Source organism: Pinus tabuliformis, chromosome 2_2 (assembly GCF_031772625.1).
Source record: "Pinus tabuliformis cultivar Carrire ecotype Pingquan chromosome 2_2, CPIR1, whole genome shotgun sequence".
Classification (NCBI taxonomy): Eukaryota; Viridiplantae; Streptophyta; class Pinopsida; order Pinales; family Pinaceae; genus Pinus; species Pinus tabuliformis.
In genome coordinates this window covers 495,288,731-495,296,629 of record NC_142300.1, presented here as the reverse complement: position 1 = coordinate 495,296,629, position 7,899 = coordinate 495,288,731, and the positions used below count along the sequence as shown (strand labels likewise).

The window sequence follows — 7,899 nt, the reverse complement described above, 5'->3', positions numbered from 1 at the left end:
AGGGCAAGGAGAAAGAGAAGGGTGGAAAAGGGAAGGGAAAGAAGAATGCAAGTCTGAAGAAAGAAGGGGAGAAAATCACATGCAAACATTGTTCCAAAGAGGGGCATGATGAAGCCCACTGCTGGAAATTGTATCCCGAATTAAGGCCTAAGAAACAAAACAATAAGGGAAAACAAAAGACGACCACTACCACACAACATGACCTTGGTTCATATTCTGGTGATGAGACCAAGATTTCAGCCATGGTTACAAAAGGAAAAGAAACTGTTGCAAGCACTAGTTCATCACATAGTTAAAACAACACTCCAAATGAAGAGTCAAGAATAGATTTGTTTCATGTAAGAGTGATTTCAAATCATACAAAGATTGATGCATTATTTGATAGTGGGTCACAATCAAACTTGATTTTAGAAGACTTGGTTAAAAAACTAAACCTTGAAACTGTACCTCATCATAAGCCATATCCATTGGGTTGGATAGTTAACAATGCAAGCTTACAGGTTATAATGAAGTGTTTATTCAAGTTCGCCATTACTAAAAAGTTCATTGATGAAGTTGAGTTAGATGTAGTTCCACTTGACATCTCAGGAATCATTTTGGGTAGTCCTTATTTGTATGATAGGAAAGCAGTATTTTATTGCCATGATAACAAATACATATTTCTCAAGAATGGGGTGGAGTACATAGTGAGAGCCCATCACAAAAAGCTGAACATTTCTTTGGTTAATGCAGGGTAGATGAAGAGATTAGTAAATGCAAGTAAAAATTTTGTGATTATCATGATCAAGAAAAAGAATGATATTGATTATGAATCTTTTGAAGGTTGTGATGATAAATTGAAATCTGATTTGTTTGATGTGGTAAGCAAGCATGGCGAGATGTTTTAGGAATTAAAGGGGTTACCTCCCAAGAGGGGAATTCAACATGAGATTCAGTTGCAACAGGATGTTCCACTTCCAAACATAAGCATGTATCACATGTCGATTATGGAAATCATGGAAATCAAAAAGCAAATTCAAGAATTGCTAAACAAAGGTATCATACACCCATCCACTTCGCCATGTGGTTCGCCCATTGTCTTGGTGCCAAAGAAGGATGGAACTTTGCGCATCTGTGTGGATTTCCTTGCACTGAACAAAATCACGGTAAAGAATTGTTATCCACTCCCAAGAATTGATGATTTTCTTGATCAATGGAGGTATGCAAAGAATTTCACTAAGTTAGATTTACGAAGTGGTTATCATCAAGTTAGGATAGCTGAAGAATACATTTGGAAAACTACATTTAAAACTAAACAAGGATTGTTTGAGTGGCTTGTTATCCCTTTCGGTCTTACAAATGTCCAGCTACTTTCATGAGGGTAATGAATGATGTATTGAGACCATTTCTAGATAATTTTGTCATTTTCTACTTAGATGATATCCTCATATTCAGCAAGTCAATAGATGAACATGTCATGCATGTAAACAAAGTACTTGATGTCTTAAGAAAAGAACAATTATTTTTAAAGTTGTCGAAGTGTGAATTTGGCAAGACTTCTTTGGTTTATTTGGGACACATTGTTGGAGGAGGTGAGTTGAAGATCGACCCCCCTAAGGTTGAGGTCATTCTAGATTGGCCCAAGCCCAATACAGTTACAGAGGTAAGGAGCTTTTTAGGGGCAGAACAATATTAGAGAAAGTTTATTGTTAATTTTTCTTCCATTGCAGCTCCATTACATTCATTGACAAGTGTCAAGAAAGTCTTCCATTAGGGAGATGTATAGTAGAAAGCATTTGATACTTTGAAGCAAAGATAAGTTCAACACTGGTATTGACACTTCGGATCTAAGGCAACCATTCGAGATTCAAAGGGATGCAAGCGATTATGCCATGGGAGTAGTTCTATTTCAGCATGGTAAGCCCATTTCATTTCATTCTAAAATATTTAATGGAGCTGTAACTAACTATCCCACCTATGAAAAAGAACTTTATGCATTGGTACAAAGTGTTAAGAAATGGAAGCACTATTTGATGGGGAAGGAGACCATCATCCATACTGACCATTAACCATTGCAGTATTTACAGTCATAGTCAAAGTTGCAGCAGTCATGACATTTGAGATGGATGGGTTTTCTACAAAAATTTCATTTGGTTATCAAGTATAAAAAGGGAATCTACAATAAGGTAGTTGATATGCTTTCAAGGCCTATTGTAAATTCATCTGTTATACTTGAGCATAATTCTGTTTTGCATGAAATTTACATAGAACAATATGAAAATGATAGTGACTTTCAAGAAGTATATGTAAGCTTGAGTCAAGGAAATCAAATTGAAGACTTGGATTATCATGTACATAACAGTTTGTTGTATCACTTGGGCAAGTTGTGTATTCCATAGGGAGAAAGAAAGATATCATAAGGGAGGTGCACACTTCATTGATTGTTGGACACTTTGGTGTAGGCAAGACAGTAGCGAATCTTGAAAGGTATTGTTATTGGCCACACATGTTGGATAATGTTTCTCGTTTCATAAGAGGATGTTGTTTATGTGCTACAAGTAAGCCTAGCAATAGGAAACTTGGCTTATACACTCCATTTCTAGTACCTTCACGTCCATGGGAGAGTATCTCAATGGATTTCGTAGGAGGTCTTCCATTGTCAAGAAAAGGTCATGATAACTTGTATGTAGTTGTAGACAAGTTTAGCAAGATGTGCATACTAACACCACGTAAGAAGAAAATTATAGCTGAACAAACAACTCATCTTTTCTTCCAAAACATTTGGGTTCATTTTGGTCTTCCTACTTCTATTGTAAGTGATCGAGATTCTCGATTTGTTGGGAATTTTTGGTCAAATTTGTGGGACATGATGGACACAAAGTTGAAGAAGAGTAAAACCTTTCATCCACAAACATATGGACAAACTGAGTTGGTCAAAAGAACAATTATTCATCTTCTTAGAGGATATTGCAGTAAACATCCCATGTTGTGGGATGAACAGTTGCATTACATACAACATGCATACAACAAGGCAAAGCATTCTTCCACAAACACATTGCCATTTGAGGCATGTTATGGGTACTTGCCAAGATCGCCATTGGACTTCATCTTTGATAAAGATGTCTCCGTCGATGGTCACAATGGCATCGATAAGGCGAGGAAGTTCATAGAGAAAATTCAGTTGATACATCATACAGTGCAGGAACAACTTGAGAAAAGTCAAAGCAGCTACAAGGCAAGGCATGACAAACACCGGGTTGATCACAAAGTTCAAGTTGGCGTCGAAGTTTGGTTATATATTAGCAAAGAGAGACTTCAAGGGGAAGGTAAAAAGCTTATACCAATCTCTTATGGTCCTTTTAAAATTCTGGAAAATATTGGTAACAATGCCTTTAAGCTTGATTTGCCTCCTTATATGCAAATATACTCTATTATTAATGTTGAGAATTTGATATTATTCGAGCCTCCTTTGATTGATGAACAAGGAGAGCATGTTCAACTGCCATCAATAGATGATTTATCACCAGAATATCTAGATGAGCTTCAGGATGATCTCATACTTGACAGAAGAATCAAAACTTCGAAGAGAGGGGATGTCGAATACCTTAGAGTGGGACTCAAGGGACAAAAGCCTTCTCTAGCAAAATGGTTGCGGATCGAGAAGGTGAGGGAGTTGTACCCTCACTTGCTGAACAATTGATAGTATCTTTTGGGGTTCAAAAGGCTTCTAGTGGGGAGGAATGATTAGGTGCTCAACATTTAGCTCAAAAATCAAGTTCTCAGAATGGCTCAAAACCTGAGCGACTGTGTCCATCTCAGAAAAACAATCCTAATGCAAATCGTTTCGTCTAAAACCAAGTTCGTATGAGAAAGTTATTGTGTTTTGATCGCTTTTATAAACATGCGAAATTTGCAAAAAAAACGTCCAATCACTGCATAGTCAGCAGTCTGTACTGATGACATGGCAGGTGGCTAGGCATGGTCAATGGTGGTCAACGGTGAATCACAGATGGACAAGTGGCATCGTTTTTTGCTTGGGTTGTACAAGTGGTGTGTTGGCGCAATCTGATTGGTTTATTTTTGGACCAATGGAATAATGTCACGTGGCAAGCCCAGAGGCCGTCACGTGGTACCTCCCAAAGGCCTTGATAGTCTTGATAGTGAAGCAAAATTTTATGGTGGAGGTCAGGGTCGAACCTGCGACCTGCGACATACCGTCCACACGACTTAACCACCCGCATTACCATGTGTTGCTTACCCCTTATGATCTCTGCATACATTTAAACTTTATTAATGTTGGATCGGGCAGTTAGGAGGGCCAACCCTCTGCATGTGAACGCCAACCCACAATCCACGCCGTTACAGGTTATATCATCCAACGGACAATTCAACACATTAACACCGCAATGTTATTTCCACAAGTGATTGCACCGATCCACAAACTCCGACGGTTGTAGTCAATAGAACTTGACGGTTAAGCTAATAGTCACCTCCAAGGCTGCGCGGTAACCATTACATGTGATAGCCCCCAATATAACTGCCGGATGTTAAGGTTTGTTAGCGCTAATCCAAATTTAAAATTAATTAAGCGCAGTTAAACTATTAATTAACTGCAGTTTAAAACTATGACAATTTGATGGAGCCCCCAATTTCGGGCTTGCCTCCAAATTTAGCGTGCTAACTGGAGTCATTCCAGATTTAGTAGAACTTTTCTGGGAAAAGACTGACCGAGTCATAGAGAAGGCAATTTTCGACCAAATGAAGCTCAGGAAGAGGTGTTCTTAGCTAATTTGGGCATTCTGAACACATTAGTGCAGGTATCAGGAGCCATAGAGCTTTCTAAAATAGCATTTTTCCACATTGAGATAGTATAGAGGGCCAAGCCATGGAAGTTAGACCAAGGAGATGTAACCTAGGATGGGTGAACTCCTTCATCAAAACAATGTGTTAAATTGTCTCTTTGATGGTTTGTTAAACTTTGAATGAATGTTGTTCAATATTTGTTTTTGAAGCTATTTTGCTCATGAATGTCATTTAAACTTAAGGAAATTTACCTGATTGTATGCACAAACAACTAAGGAAACCCTAATACAAGAAGCAATAAGCAAGCATATGTTTAGAAATATGTAATTGATATTAGCATAACAAAACTAATCATTCAAAAACAGATCACTTTGTCCACCAAATAGGTTTGAGTCCACGTTGCCGACCAACAAATTTCAAGGTTTCTTAAAAATATTTCAATATTAACTATAACTAATCATAAAATTATTAATTATAATATAATTAATTGTAAATTACAAATGTGAGTGTTAGGTTTATTGATGGCATAGTATATATTTTATATTAAAATTATCAATTAAATTTATGTTTAGAATTCCACGGTATGTCCCACTTAACACTAACTTTGTCCCCCAAATATGTATGAGTCCACATTGCATACACATAAATTTCAAGGTTTTTTTTACAACCAATTATATTTATATTTAAAGTTGTCAATTATATTTAAAATTCCATGTCTTAACTTTGTCCACCAAACAGGTTTGAGTCCACATTTCCTACCAAAAAATTTCAAGGTTTCTTAATAATATTTCAATATTAGTTAATAACTAATCATAAAATTATTAATTATAATATATTTAATTGTAAATTACAAATGTGAGGGTTAGGTTTATTGATGGCTTAGTATATATTTTATATTAAAATTATCAATTATATTTATGTTTAGAATTTCACTATATGTCCCCCAAATATGTATGAGCCCACACTACCTACACACAAATTTCAAGGCTTTTTTTATAATGAATTATATTTATATTTAAAGTTGTCAATTATATTTAAAATTCCATGTTCTAACTTTGTCCACCAAATAGGTTTGAGTCCATATTGCCTACCAACAAATTTCAAGGTTTTTTTTTTTTTTTAATAACTAATTATGTTTATATTTAAAATTGTCATTGATATTTAAAATTCCATGTCCTAACTTTTTCCTTCCACCGAATAGGTTTGAGTCCACATTTCCTACCAACAAATTTCAAGGTTTCTTCGGAATATTTCAATATTAGTTAATAGCTAATCATAAAATTATTAATTATAATATATTTAATTGTAAATTACAAATGATAGTGTTAGGTTTATTGATGACATAGTATATATTTTATATCAAAATTATCAATTACATTTATGTTTAGAATTCCAGTGTGTCCCACTCAACACTAACTTTGTCCCCCAAATATGTATGAGTACACATTGCCTACACACAAATTTCAAAGTTTTTTTTATAACTAATTATATTTATATTTAAAGTTTGTCAATTATACTTAAAATTCCAGGTACTAACTTTGTCCACCAAATAGGTTTGGGTCCACATTGCCTACCAACAAATTTCAAGGTTTCTTAATAATATTTCAATATTAGTTAATAACTAATCATAAAATTATTAATTATAATATATTTAATTGTAAATTACAAATGTGAGTGTTAGGTTTATTGATGGCATAGTATATATTTTATATTAAAATTATCAATTATATTTATGTTTAGAATTCCACGGTATGTCCCACTCAACACTAACTTTGTCCCCCAAATATGTTTGAGTTCACATTGAGTAGACACAAATTTCAAGGTATTTTTATAATTAATTATATTTATATTTAAAGTTGTCAATTATATTTAAAATTCCATGTCTTAACTTTGTCCACCCAACAGGGTTGAGTCCACATTCTCTACCAACAAATTCCAAGGTTTCTTAATAATAATTCAATATTAGTTAATAACTAATCATAAAATTATTAATTATAATATATTTAATTGTAAATTACAAATGTGTGTTAGGTTTATTGATGGCTTTGTATATATTTTATATTAAAATTATCAATAATATTTATCTTTAGAATTCCACTGTATGTCCCCCAAATATGTATGAGTCCACACTGCCTATACACAAATTTCAGGGTTTTTTTTTTTTTTTTAAATTAATTATATTTATATTTAAAGTTGTCAATTATATTTAAAATTCCATGTCCTAACTTTGTCCACCGAATAGGTTTGAGTCCATCTTGCCCACTGACAAATTTCAAGGTTTCTTAATAATATTTCAATATTAGTTAATAGCTAATTATAAAATTATTAATTATAATATATTTAATTGTAAATTATAAATGTGATTGTTAGGTTTATTGATGGGCCAAACGAGATAACCTTTTCATTAGAATCTCAAGTAAAATTGTGATTTCTTTTGTTTAAAATATATTTTTGAATGAATAAATGGATTTAAAATGGTTAATTATAATATAATTTATTTGAAATTTATGTGTAATCTTGAATTGAAATTTTCCTATATCCACAAAAATAAAAATGATAAAAAATCTAAAAAAAATAAAAATAAAAAATAAAAAACTATAGAAAACATTTAAATAATGTCGGCTAATTAAAAAACTTATTTTAATCCTATTTTAACGAGTAAGAAAACTTATCATCACACTAAAAACATAAAAACTTATTAATGCGTATCCAGTTTGGCAGGGGCCTGCGAATCTTCTCTGCATCCTTCCAATTTTTTCAGATATCTTCAACTTCGTTGTCAAAAATGTCCCAGTCCACACTGCCAACAAACGAATTTGAAAGTAACTTTACTAAGGTTTCCGCGTCCCCGCTCCCAAATTCTTACCGTATAACACGTATCTCCCTGCAATATTCCGCGGGTTTACATGATAACTCTATTAGTATTTATATGTATGTGGAGACATGACATAGCAAAGAACCAAACTCCATTAGTGTCGGGCAGAGAGAGAAAAATGGGTAACGGTTTTGTAGCTATGCCAGGGCTCCTGTGCTTTGTGATCATGGTAGCTACAATTACTATTAGTGAGTCGAGGAACCCATACCATATTCACCTTGAAGAGCGTTTATTCGATGATC

The 7,899-nt window shown here is 33.9% G+C and overlaps 1 non-coding gene across 1 annotated transcript; it reads right to left on the bottom strand.

Moving 5' to 3' along the window:
- Nucleotides 1-7,463: 7,463 nt before the first annotated feature.
- Nucleotides 7,464-7,569, bottom strand: LOC149193538 (U6 spliceosomal RNA). The gene has a single exon (XR_016255375.1). It is a non-coding gene; the product is annotated as a U6 spliceosomal RNA (small nuclear RNA).
- Between the last annotated feature and the right edge of the window lie 330 nt (nucleotides 7,570-7,899).